The sequence below is a fragment of the Prionailurus bengalensis genome, chromosome E2, assembly GCF_016509475.1.
Source record: "Prionailurus bengalensis isolate Pbe53 chromosome E2, Fcat_Pben_1.1_paternal_pri, whole genome shotgun sequence".
Classification (NCBI taxonomy): Eukaryota; Metazoa; Chordata; class Mammalia; order Carnivora; family Felidae; genus Prionailurus; species Prionailurus bengalensis.
In genome coordinates this window covers 28,435,917-28,449,432 of record NC_057352.1, presented here as the reverse complement: position 1 = coordinate 28,449,432, position 13,516 = coordinate 28,435,917, and the positions used below count along the sequence as shown (strand labels likewise).

The 13,516-nt window shown below is 43.5% G+C and overlaps 1 protein-coding gene and 1 non-coding gene across 2 annotated transcripts in view; one reads left to right on the top strand and one right to left on the bottom strand.

Moving 5' to 3' along the window:
- Positions 1–7,656: 7,656 nt before the first annotated feature.
- The window catches only part of LOC122494179 (nuclear receptor coactivator 5-like), a 47,678-nt gene continuing 41,818 nt past the window's right edge, over positions 7,657–13,516 (top strand). The window contains exon 1 of the mRNA XM_043599156.1: positions 7,657–7,747. The gene's annotated coding sequence lies outside the window, so the exon portion shown is untranslated. The remainder of the gene's footprint in view (positions 7,748–13,516) is intronic.
- Positions 13,158–13,264, bottom strand: LOC122495322. Its single transcript, XR_006300396.1, has one exon. It is a non-coding gene; the product is annotated as a U6 spliceosomal RNA (small nuclear RNA).

The following is a 13,516-nucleotide window of genomic DNA, read 5'->3' as shown; positions in this document are numbered from 1 at the left end:
AATTAGGAAGCCATTGGGAAGGCTGGTTAGAGGGCTACAGGTTCCTTAAATTGGTAACAATCTTCTTCCCAATGTTCTGGCTCTTTGCAGCAACAGCAGAGGCCAGGAGGTTTTTGGTTTTGTTTAGGGGCCTCCATTTGCCAGAGTTGAAAACTAAGAATTTTAGTGGTCTCTCTTTTAGGTGACTCTTCTAGCATGCAGGTGAGGTGGTTTGCCAAATTATTAACTCAATCTGGAATAGATACAGTTTCCCATTTCATGCTTGTCCTTTTACTATAAGGGGAATTTCTTGGTTCAGCCCATTCATAAATATGGAGAAAAAGTGTACCCAAGTGGATTCAACAACTAAATGAAGACCAGGATTTTCTTTGAAAACAATCCGAAGTCAAGTGTAATAGTCATAAACAGGTTCATCAGATGTTTGTGCATGCAAGCCTGAATTTTGTTCCTATCAACAGGCTTAGAAAAAGCTACTACAACTGCTCAGTGGAGGTTTTCAGCATGTGTTTTTAGTATTTTGCCAAAACTTAAGGGTTTGTTTTTCTAAATCCTGTTAGCATGTTCCCATGGGCAAGTTTCATCCAATGTTTGGCCTGGCTCTCACCAACAGGCATGTGGGCTAAGTGATATAAATCTGAGAAACCAGGTTGGTAAGTCTGAGTAAATGTGTTAAATTCTTCAGCGAACCTACGGGGGTCCTCATTCACTTTAGGAAACTCTGTGGCTCACAATCCAGCTTTAGTCCAGGGAACATAAGAAATGTGGGGTTTGTTTTGTCCCTCAGAAGCCTTTTTGTCTTTTTCTAATGGTTTGTTTGCCTCAGTTAGTCTAGAAATTGTATTTTACAGAGGGACAATTTTAGATTCAAGATAACATTTGGAAGCTTCAAAATCCAAATAGGCTTCCCATTCAGCTTTGACGACTTTAAAGCCATGGCTGTCCAATTCAGTTTTGACAAGCGTTAAGTTTGGAGAGATTGAAATTTCGCTATAATGGCCATTGGTGTTTGAAATTCCTTTCGGTTAAGTCAGTCGATTTAGTTAGAAATGTGTATGAGAAGGGACCAGTTTTTATTTATTTATTTATTTATTTATATTTATTTTAAGTTTATTTTAAGTTTACTTATATGTTATTTACTTTTTAAAAGTTTATTATTTATTTATGCTTTTAAAGTTTTATTTATTTTTATTATTTATTTTTTTAAGCTTATTTATTTATCTTGAGAGAGAGAGAGAGAGAGAGAGAGGGAGAGAGAAAGCACTAACAGGGGAGGGGCAGAGAGAGAAGAGACAGAATCCCAAGCAGGCTCTGCACCAACAGCACAGAACCACATTCAGGGCTTGAACTCACAAACCATGAGATCATGACCTGAGCCAAGATCAAGAGTCAGAAGCTTACCTGACTGTGCCACCCAGACACCCCTATTTATTATTTATTCTAAAGAGACAGAGACACCGTGAGCAAGTGAGGGGCAGAGAGAGTATCCCAAGCAGGCTCTGTGCTGGTAATGCAGAGTATTGATGCAAGGCTCAAACTAATGAAAGCTTGAGGTCATGACCTGAGCTGAAATCAAGAGTCAGACACAACTGACTGAACCACCCAGGTGCCCCTAAAGTTTACTTATTTTAAGGTAACCTCCACACCCAATGTGCAGCTTGAACTCATGACCCTGAGATCAAGAATTACATACTCTCCCAACTGAACCAGCCAGGTACCCCAAGGGACCACAGTTTTTAAATATAAAACTGGCTGTAGTCCCAGGGGGTGGGGGTGCCTCAAAGCATTTTGATGACTGGAATCCCATTTCTTAGTTAGAGGTTTCTTCCCTTTTTTTTTTAAAGGTTTTATTTTATTTTTTTTTTACATTAAAATTTTTATTAATTTATTCTTGAGATAGAGAAAGAGTGAGTATGGGAGGGGCAGAGAGAGAGGAAGAGGGAGAATCCCAAGCAGGCTCCACATTGTCAGCACAGAGCCCAAAATGGGGCTCAATCCCATGAACTGTGAGATCATGACCTGAGCCAAAATCAAGAGACAGATGCTTAACCCACTGAGCCACCTCGGGCACCTCTCAAAGATTTTTATTTTATTTTATTTTATTTTTTAAGTTTATTTATTTATTTTGAGAGAGAAAGAGAGAGAGAACGCGCGAGAGCCAGCAAAGGAGGCTCAGAGAGAGAGAATCCCAAGCAAGCTCCACACTGTCAACACAGAGCCCAATGTGGGGCTCCAACCCATGAATGGCGAGATCACAACCTGAGGCTAAGCCGAGAGTCAGATGTCCAACCCAGATGTGACCCACCCAGGCACACCTAAAGATTTTATTTTTAAGTAATCTCTACATCCAACTTGGGGCTCAAACTCACAACCCTCAGATCAAGAGTCACATGCTCTACTGACTGAGCCAGTCAGGTTTCCCTTAGAGATTTACTCCCTAGAGTAAAAAGAAAAATTCCTAAACGGTTCCAATTGGAATAGTTCAATTCCAAAAGGAATCAGGGCAAAGGCTAGCATAGTTCTGATAGGAACAGTATAGTTCCAAAAAGGAGTCAGACTAATGGCCAAATGAGTACTCTCGGAAAAGGACAAAGACTTCAAACAGATCCCAAATAAAGGCCAGGAGCTCAAAATGCATTGGGAGCAGAGTTAGAAATTCAGGAGAGATTTACCCTCAAACTCTAGGGTCAGCAAGAAAGCAGTGAGCTCAGTGGGCTCTGTGAGTCTCACCAACCTTGAATTGTTGGGTGTGTGTGTGTGTGTGTGTGTGTGTGTGTGTAGGCAGGCACACGCACATTCTCTCTGGATCCCACTTAAGACATCAAGTAACACCCTTAAAACAATTTTACCAGGAAAGGTGGGTTTATTCGGGAATAGCAGAAAATTGCAATTCTGGACAGGCAAGCTATGGCAAAAACCATAAGCTAGTCCAACAAAGGAGAGAAATGTTATTTTATTTTTAAAATTTTTTAATGTTTATTTTTGAGAGAGAGAGACAGACAGAGCATGAGCAGGGGAGGGGCAGAGAGAGAGGGAGACACAGAATCCGAAGCAGGCTCCAGGCTCTGAGCTGTCAGCACCCACAAGCCATGAGATCATGACCTGAGCTGAAGCTGGACACTTACCGACTGAGCCAGCCAGGCACCCTGAGAAATGATATTTTTATGGAGAATAAGGAGGAAGCTGGCAAGGGTTGTTTTGAAGAAAAGTCCATTGAGAAAAGCAAGATTTCAGGGTAATGATGCCTTCTCATTGGCTGAGTTGCTGAGATGGTGGATTTCTTGTAGAAATCCCATCTTTCCTTGCTGGGGCCTGTAATTGATGATTCTTCCTGTGAATTGACGGTTCCTGCGATTGACCTCTTGCGGTATGGCATGAGAGCTCCCCCTTCTGGCCTCCTGGCTTTATTTTAGTGAGATTTCCCTTTGTTAATTTTCACAACCCTGAAGATGACCTAAAAGATCCCAAACTGCACAGGATGCCCAAAGGGGTCTAGCTGCAGATGTTTGAAAAGGTTGTTCTGGAGACTATTTCCTATAAACATAGATTAGATTCTTACCCTGACACAAAAGCAAGGAAGGTGAATTCATTTTAAGGCTTTTATTGCCTTTTAAAAAATATTTATTTTTGAGACAGAGGGAGGAAGAAAGGGAGAGAGAGTGCAAATGGGGAAGGGGCAGAGAGAGAGGGAGAGAGAGAATCCCAAGCAGGTTCTGTGCTGTCAGTGCAGAGCCCAATGTGGGGATCAAACTCACAAACTGAGACATGACCTGAGCTGAGATCAAGAGTCAGACACTTGACTGACTGAGTCACCCAGGTGCCCCTTTATTCCCTCTAAAAAATGTTTATTTATTTTTGTGGGAGAGAGAGAGAGAGAGTGCAGGGGAGGGGATTACATAGGATCTGAAGCAGGCTCTGTGCTGTCAACATAGAGCCAGATGCGGGACACGAATTCACTAACCATGAGATCATGACCTGAGCCGAAGTCAGACGCTTAACTAACAGAGCCACCTCGGTGCCCCCTTTATTGCCTTTTTAAATGTGTTTTTTATTATAGTAAAATAAGCATAACAAAATATACTATTTTAACTTTTTATTTTAACTATTTTTAAGTGTACAATTCTGGTGCATTAAGTACATCCACACTGTTGTAACCATCAGCACCGTCTATCTTCAGAACACTTTTCATCTTGCAAAACTAAAACTGTACCCATTAAACACTAATTCCCCCTCTCTCCAGTCCCTGGTGACCACCATTCTATGTTCTGTCTCCATGATTTTGATGCTAAGTACCTCATGTCAGTGGAATCAAATAGTGGAATCAAATAGTATTTGCCCTTTGGTGAATGACTGATTTCACTTAGCATCTTGTCCTCAAGGTTTATCCATGTTGTAGCATGCATCAGAATTTCCTTTCCTTTGAAGGCTGAATAATATTCCACTTTATCTACCATGTTTTGTTACGCTTTCATTACCCTTTGACAATTGGACTACCATCTAAGGATTCTCAGATTCCCCTAGAAGCAAACAGTATGAGATGAAAAATAGCTACTCTGAGGCTTTCAGACCAAGTAGATGAACTGAAGAATACTTCCCATGCAAAATTCCAAATCAAAATCTCACCTTTCTTTCCGGTTTTGCTCTTCAAATCTTCTTTGGCTTATTCAAGTCAGGCTGCTCTTCATTCTCTGCTGATTTTGTAAAGACAGAAAGAATTGCTTTTATGTTAACCTTTTTTTTTTAAGGCTTATTTTTTTTTTCTGGTTATGATATTATAGGTGGTTACAGATGGCTCACTCAATACCCAATCTTTAGAAAAAACTGATCACTATGCATGTGTCCATTTTGCTTTGCATGCTGGTCACTTTCCAATATTCCCCATTCCCTAGCCAAAACAGGTAACCAAAACACCTTTTCAGAGACAAAAACATGGGGGAAAATGACTTTTTGGAAGTCAGTATAGTCAGAGACCTAAGGAATCCCAGCCTAATTCATGTTATGATGTGGTTTACAGAAAAGGAAAATGTGTTTGGTGATACTGGACCCAATCTTGAGACCCAAGGTTGGCACCAGAGAATGCAAGAGAAGTTATTTTTAGGTGTCCATGCCAGAAGGAAAGTTTACTTGGCAATGGTCAGCCAATCCATGTGGCCTGCCTCTCCTATATCCCTCTTCTTTCTTTCCAAAAAAGTAACTCCTTATTTTCCAAGTAATCCAAATGTGGAGGAGTTTTTAAAAATATATTTTATTTTTTAAGTAATCTCTATACCCAACATGGGGCTCAAACTCACAACCCCAAGATCAAGAGTCACATGCTCTACCCACTGAGCCAGCTAGACGCCCTTAAATGTGTAGGATTTAAGATGGTGACATTCTTTGACAATCCTTAAGAGGTGGGGTCTGTTCCCCTTTCCTTGAGTCTGGGTGCTCTTTCCTGTTGCTTTGACCTGTAGAACACAGCAAAAATGATGCTGTGCTCAGTAAGCTAAAGCTATAAACAAACGTTTGGTTTAGGGACTTCATTCAAACCTATTTATCTGGACAGTTTGCAGGATGGGCTCTCGTATTGGGAAGGAATCCCATCAAGATTGTCCATTTGGGAAATCAAGTTACTTATCAAACAGCAGTATACTTATTAAAACTTGCTTTAAGACCCTTGCTGTGCTGTGCTCACTAATGCTAAAATTTACATCAAGACATATGCCCAATCCCAAATAATTCCTGTTTTTTTTTTTTCAACTTTTTTTTTTTTTTTTTTGGGACAGAGAGAGCACGAACGGGGGAGGGACAGAGAGAGAAGGAGACACAGAATCGGAAACAGGCTCCAGGCTCTGAGCCATCAGCCCAGAGCCTGACGCGGGGCTCGAACACAGACCGTGAGATCGTGACCTGGCTGAAGTCGGACGCTTAACCGACTGCGCCACCCAGGCGCCCCAATTCCTGTTTTTTAAAACAATTCAGGGCACCTGGGTGGCTCAGTCGGTTAAGCATCTGACTTCAGTTCAGGTCATGATCTCAAGGTTCATGAGTTCAAGCCCTGTGTCGGGCTCTGTGCTAACAGTGCAGAGCCTGCTTGGGATTCTCTTTCACTCTCTGTCTGCCCCTCTTCTGTTTTTGCATGCTCACATGCTCGCTCTCTCTCTCAAAATAAGTAAACTTTAAAAAATAAAATAATTCAAATTTATAATTTATTTAGTCCATAAATATCAAGGAAATGACATTTAACATTTCTTTAAAATTAAGAGGGTGTTTTTCATTAAAGCTATATTACTAAAGGTGAAATTCTATAGCCTTTTAAACACAATCATTGATAGCCAATAAGCTAAAGGAAATACAAATGTCCTTCTAAAATTTAATCTTTCCACCTGCTTTGTGACATCTTTCTTGCCTGTTAGGTCTCACAGACTCCCAATCAATTCTTGTCTTGAAAGACCTTCTTGAACTACTCAAGCCCAGACCCCAGCCCTAAAAACATTTCCTTTCCATGTCTCCCCATTCTGACATACTATTAAGATTGTCATGGTAGCATTCTCCATTACTGCAGCAAATCTAACAAAGTTAGTTTTGCTCGGTCACAAGTTTTCTGATTGTCTTTTTTTTTTAAGTTTATGTATTTATTTGGGGTGAGGGGCAGAGAGAGAGAGAGGAAGAGATTGAGGCTTGAATTCATGAACTGTGAGATCATGACCTGAGTGAGCCAAAGGACATTTAACCTACTGAGCCACTCTGGCGCTCTTTCTGGTTGTCTTTTTAGGAGCTGCCAATCTACAAGGTAAGTATGGCTTTGTGAAACCTCAGTGTTAGTCTTATGGGTGCTGTGTGTGTGTGTGTGTGTGAGTGTGTAGGTAGACTGGAAAGTGATGTAAAACATGTTGCACCTGTGGGTGGGGTGACAAAGTTGGAAAGCCATTCATTTATTGTCATCTACTAGAATGTAAGCTAATGAGCACAGGAATTCTATCTTCTCTGCCTTATCCCCAGCGTTACTTTATTATTATTATTATTATTATTATTATTATTATTATTTTGAGGTGGAGGGTGAAGGAAAGGGAGAGAAACTCTTAACCAGGCTCCTGGAGCCCATTACAAAGTCCTATTCCACCACCCTGGGATCGTGACGTAAACTGAGATCAAGAGTCAGGTGCTCGGACCGAGCCACCCAGGTGCCCCTATCCCCAATGTTTTGAGCAGTTTCTGGCACACACATAATTGTTAAGTGTAAGAATGAATAGGGGTGCCTGCGTGGCCCAACACCTGACTCTTGACTTTGGCTCATGTCACGATCTCATGGTTCGTGGGTTGGAGCCCCGTGTTGGGCTCTGCACTGACTGTGAGGAGCGTGCTGGAAAGTCTCTCTTTCTCTCTACCCCTATCCCCCGTCCTCTTTCTCTCAAAATAAATAAATAGACTTAAAAAAACCAAACAAACCAAGAATGAATGAAAGAGCGACTTGTGATTGAAAACATGAAAGGCAAAGGGAAGGCGGGGGAGGGAGCGAACAGCAACAAGCGACAGGGAAGAGAAATAGTAAGGGGAAAAGAACAGTCTACAAGGCAGGGCGTGGGCCCGCGCCTCCCTGCCTAAAGGGGGCGCTGTGGGCCGCCTGTGCTGCCCAGGGCGGGCTGTGGCGGGGGTGGGGGGGGGGAGCACTGGGGGCGGAGCTGCGGGCGCGCAGGGCCAGGTGGGAGTGGAGAGGCTGGAGGCAAGGAACGCGGGAGGTGCCCTGAGGGAGCTGTGGAAGTACGCCTCGGTAAGTGTCCCGCCAAGGGCAGGGAGGCCTCGCGCCACCTCACTGCAGTCCCTATGCCCCTTACTATCTCCTGGATGGGGAGTTCCGGGAGGCTGAGGCGGGCTGGTGCCTGGGAACCCGTGTTCCCCCTCCTTGGGGGCTTCAGTTTCCCCACTTGAGAAGTGGGCAGGTGGGCTGGACGCATTGCCTTACAATCAACCGGGAAGCTACAGCAACCTCTCCTGCCTCCTTTATAGCCTCCCTGCCCATCCTCTTGCTTTCCCGCCTTGGCGTGTCCTCATCACGAGCAGGTCGGAGCTCTCTGGATCAGCCTTCCCCTAGCCTCCCTTTACCTTCTTGGGAAAACTTGCTCATCTGCTGTGGCTGGCTCCAGTTCGTGCTTTTCCTCCGCTGTTTACCCTTGCAGCCGATTTGGTGATTGCACCAGGCTTCTAGAGTTAGACCTGCGTGTGAATCTGGGTGGACCACTGATGAGCTGTGTGACCCTGGGCAAGTTACCTTACCTCTCTGTGCCCCCATTTTCTCATCCCCCAAATGGGGTAATAACAGAACCTACCGTAAATGAGTTAATGTGAAGGTTTAGAGCAGATATATTTTCCTGTTGGGACATTTCCAAAGTGCCTCCGCTTCTCAGCCTGTTACCATGCAATTGTAGTTTTGCCTCAGTGATAACCTACTTGACTGCTTAATGTTTGATTAATAAATTATTCCCAGGAGGGCAGGACAGTGCTCTTATCTGCTTACCCTGTGTGGAGGAGCCTGAAGCCAGGACTGGCTAGGCTGGGCGTACAGGGGTGATCCAGATGGTTGTGCCCTCAGTCTGAACAAGAATGGCTAGGTTGGGTCTTATTTGGGGAGTTCAGCGTCTGGGCACTATCAGTCAAGGTCAATATTACTCTTGAAAGAAGGGGGCTTGCCTGGCTCATTGGGAGGAACATGTGACTCTTGATCTTGGGGGTCCTGAGGTTGAGACCCCCATTGGGTGTAGAGATTACTTAAATATATACACTTAAAAAATATTACTCTTGAAGGAATTGAATCTTGAAAGCTGCAAACTGAAATTTACGGGTTTTGTTTTGTTTTTGGTCATCTTTGTATTCCAGCTTTGTCCCAGTCCCGGGAGCAGTGAAGTGAGGGCCACGTGGCTACCTCCTGTTTCGCAACGTAAATGCCTCGTGTCGCGGCTCTGCCATAGCGGAAGAGCGAGAGCAGACAGGAGGCTACTGCAGTTCAGTGTTGGCTTTCTAATTCTGCGCTTATTTAAGTGTTGAGAATGCGCTGGAATCCCCAGCTCCTCCATTTGGGTGGGTGACCACTAGCTTCTAGGGTGAGGTTTTATTTTGCCAGTTCCCATGACACGTGGACTTGTGGGGTGACCCTGCTCCCAAGCTTGTGGTGGAAGAATTTATGTCCTCCTTACACATTTGTAAATTGACAACTAGAGTATTTTTTTTTAATTATACTTGTAAAGAGTTGCAAAAGATATCATTACCATCCTATCCTGTGGTTTTCATATGCATGTTTTCATCCTATTTTGAGTAAAATCTAGGAGGTGTAGATTTCACTCGGGTTATGGAAATTATATGGCAGAGCACCTATCTGGCCAAATTGGGCCTCACTGTCCAACCCAGAAGAATGACTTCACTTTTTATTTTATTTTATTATTTTTAAAGAATTTATTTTTAAGTTAATAAAATCTCTACGACCTAACTTGGGGCTTGAACTTACAACCCCAAGATCAAGAGTTGTGTGCTCTCCCAACTGAGCCAGCCAGGTGTCCCCTGACTTTACTTTTTTATTTTATTTTTTTTAACGTTTACTTATTTTTGAGGCAGAGAGAGAGCATGAACGGGGGAGGGTCAGAGAGAGGGAGACACAGAATCTGAAACAGGCTCCGGGACTCTGAGCTGTGAGCACAGAGCCCCACGCGAGGCTCGAACTCACGGACCGCGAGATCATGACCTGGGCCGGTCGGCCGCTTAACCGACTGAGCCACTCAGGCGCCCCTTGACTTTACTTTTTAAAAACAGCTCCTTGAGGTATATATAATTGACATACCACATAATTGACTCATTTTAAATTTAATGATTTTTTGTAGAATTACATGATACTGTTAAGGTCAGGCATCGGGCAGCGTAAAGATGAGTCAGAGGCTAAAAAATTTTAGTAGTCAAAGGCTTTATTGGGAACTAAGGTCTCGGGCGAGGTTCTGTGGCTCAGGGACCGAGAGAGAGAGGAGTCAGGGAAGTCGCGCCTGGGTGGGGTGGGGTGGGGTGGGTTTTTTTTAAGCTGCAGCGGTTCCGGGTTTAGGTCCGGGTGGGCCTTTTTCGCGCCAGGTCGTGCTGTCGCTCCGTGATTGGTTGACCTTCGATTCGTTCTGGCGCGCCGCTTGGGGTTTCCCTTGGGTTGCGCTGGCAAGATGGCCGTCCCCTCCACTGTGGTTCCAGGGACATCCTGACAGATACCATTACCATAGTCCATTTTGGAGCATTTCTGTGACACCGGAAACATGCTTCCCGTTGTACCCCAGGCAACCAGTGATCTTTCTGTTTCTATGCATTTATATTACCTAGATAGTTCACATAAATGGGATCAATAGTTGTTGGTTTGGCAAGCTCGTTGGGAGCTTCTGGGTGTAATCTGAAACCGGCAGAGGACAGAGAGCAGCGTTTCTGAAGAAAGAGGGAAGCCACTGCAGATCGGTAGGTGGTAGGTATAACACATACCTTGTCTTGGGCGGCTACGGCACAAGTAGATCTCCACACCCACCCACCAAATCGTAAACGTTTATTTCGAGATTTTGCCTGCGTTCAGTAATGTGAACCGTCCAGATGGTCTCAGTACCAGTCGCTATCTCAAGGCTCTGTCCTTAGGGCAGTCTCTGGGAGTGTGAAAGGCAAGCGGGAGGCATGGTCCAAGGATAGGGGAGGGAGTAAGGAGCCTCCGGCTGCTGGGATCTGCTCAGAGGTCAGCCGGTGGTCATGTCCTCTCAATGACCTCCTCCACCATTAAGATGTTAGCCTTTTGTGACTGGCTTTCATTTTAGTGTACTGGTTTTTTTTTTTAATGTCTATTTAGGGGCGCCTGGGTGGCTCAGTCGGTTGAGCGTCCGACTCGGCTCAGGTCATGATCTCGCAGCTCCTGAGTCTGAGCCCCGCGTGGGGCTCTGCTGACAGCTCGGAGCCTGGAGCCTGCTTCAGATTCTGTGTCTCCCTCTCTCTCTCTCTGCCCCTCCCCCACTCGCACTCTGTCTCTCTCTCCCTCAAGAATAAACAAGCATTAAAAAAATGTTTTTTAATGTTTGTTTATTTTTTAAACATTTTTTTAATGTTTGTTTATTTTTGAGGGAGACAGACACAGAATGCTAGCTGCGAGGTCATGACCTGAGCCGAAGTCGGATGCTCAACCGACTGAACCACCCAGGCGCCCCTAGCATACTGTTTTTGAGATTCATCCATTTTGTGGTGTATATCAGTACTTAATTCCTTTTTATCACTGAATAGTATTTGATGGTATGGATGTACGACTTTTTTTACTTTTTCCTGTTCACCAGGGATGGACATTTGAATTGTTTTCATCTTTTGGCTATTGTGAATAATGCTTCTATGAACATTCGCACACAAGTCTTTGTGTGGACATAGGTTTCACTTTTCTTGGGTGGATGAGTTGAATTGCTGTTTATGTTTACCTTTTTTAAGAACCTGCCAAACTGCTTTCCAAAGTGGTCGTACCATTTTATATTCCTACCAGCAATATATGAGGGTTCCAGTTTTTTCACATCCTCACCCATACTTGTCCTTTTGATTATACCCGTCCTACTAAATGGGAAGTGCTATCTCACTGTGGTTTAAAAAAACAAACAGAATATAGCCAACGGTCAGTGGTGCCATAATAATGTTGTCTGCTGACAGAGGGTAGCTGCACTTGTGGTGAGCACAGCATAATGTATAGGCTTGTTGAGTCACTCACCATTCACTATGTGGTGCACCTGAAACTAGTGAAACATTGTATGTCAGCTATACTTGAATTTTAAAAAATTGTGGTAAAATACACATGACAAATTTGCCATCTTAACCATTTTTGAGTGTACAGTTCAGTGGTATTATGTATATTCACCTTCTTGTGCAACCAGTCTCCAGAACATTTTTATCTTGCTAAACCAATACTCCTTGCCCATTAAACAACAACTGTCTATTCTCCCTCTTCCTAACCTCCGGCAAGCACTGTTCTCCTTTCCTTTTCTATATATTTGACTATTCTAGGCACCCCACGTAAGTGGAATCCTATAGTATTTGCTCTTTTGTGTCTGGCTTATTTCATCTAGCATAATGTCCTCAAGATTCATCCCTGTCGTAGCATGTCAGAATCTCCATCCTTTTTAAGGCTGGTTAATATTCCACTGTATGGACATACCACATTTTGTTTATTCGTTCTTCCATGACGGACCCTTGGGTTTAGCTCTTATGTGTGAACTGTGCTGCCATGAACATGGGTATACAAATGTCTCTTGAGACCTTGCTTTCAATTCATTTTGGGGTATACCCAGAAGTGGAATTACTGAATGACCTGGTAATTCTATTTTTAATTTTTTTTTTAATTTTTTTTTCAACGTTTTTATTTTTATTTTTGGGACAGAGAGAGACAGAGCATGAACGGGGGAGGGGCAGAGAGAGAGGGAGACACAGAATCGGAAACAGGCTCCAGGCTCTGAGCCATCAGCCCAGAGCCTGATGCGGGGCTCGAACTCCCGGACCGCGAGATCGTGACCTGGCTGAAGTCGGACGCTTAACCGACTGCGCCACCCAGGCGCCCCACTATTTTTAATTTTTTGAGGAACTGCCATTTTGTTTTGTATAGGGGCTGCACCATTTTACATGCCCACCAACAGTACACAAGGGTTCCAATTTCTCCACACCTTCACCAACATTTATTATTATTATTTATTTTAATTTTTACATTTTATTTATTTTTGATAGAGCACAAGTGAGTGAGGGGCAGAGAGAGATGGAGACACAGAATCTGAAGCAGGCTCCAGGCTCCGAGCTGTCAGCACAGAGCCTGATGCGGGGCTCGAACCCAAAAACCGTGAGATCATGACCTGAGCTGAAGTCGGATGCCTAACCGACTGAGCCACCCAGGCACACCTGTTTTGTTTTGTTTTGTTTTGTTTTGTTTTTTGATAGAGGCCCTTATGGGTATGATATCATTGTGGTTTTGATTTGCACTTTCCTTATGACTGATGATGTTGAGCACTTTTTCATGTGGTTTGTGCCGTGCGTACATCTTTGAAGAAATGTCTACTCAAATCCTTTGCCCATTTTATTTATTTATGTAGTTAGTTTCTTTCTTTTTTTTTTTAATATATGAAATTTATTGTCAAATTGGTTTCCATACGACACCCAGTGCTCATAAGAGTAAGGAACGCTTCACGAATTTGCGTGTCATCCTTGCGCAGAGGCCATGCTCATCTTCTCTGTATCGTTCCAATTTTAGTATATGTGCTGCCGAAGCGAGCACCCTTTGCCCATTTTAAAATTGGGTTGTTTTTCTTTTTATTATTGAATTGTAAGAGCTCCTTGTATGTACTAAATGTAAGCTCTTTATTAGATGCAAGAGTTTCTTTAAAACATTTTTTTAAATGTTTTTTCTTTTTGAGAGAGAACAGGGGAGGGGAAGAGAGAAAGGGAGACAGAGGATCTAAGACCGGCTCTGTGCTGACAGCAGATAGCCCAACGCGGGGCTTGAGCTCATAAACGTTGAGATCATGAT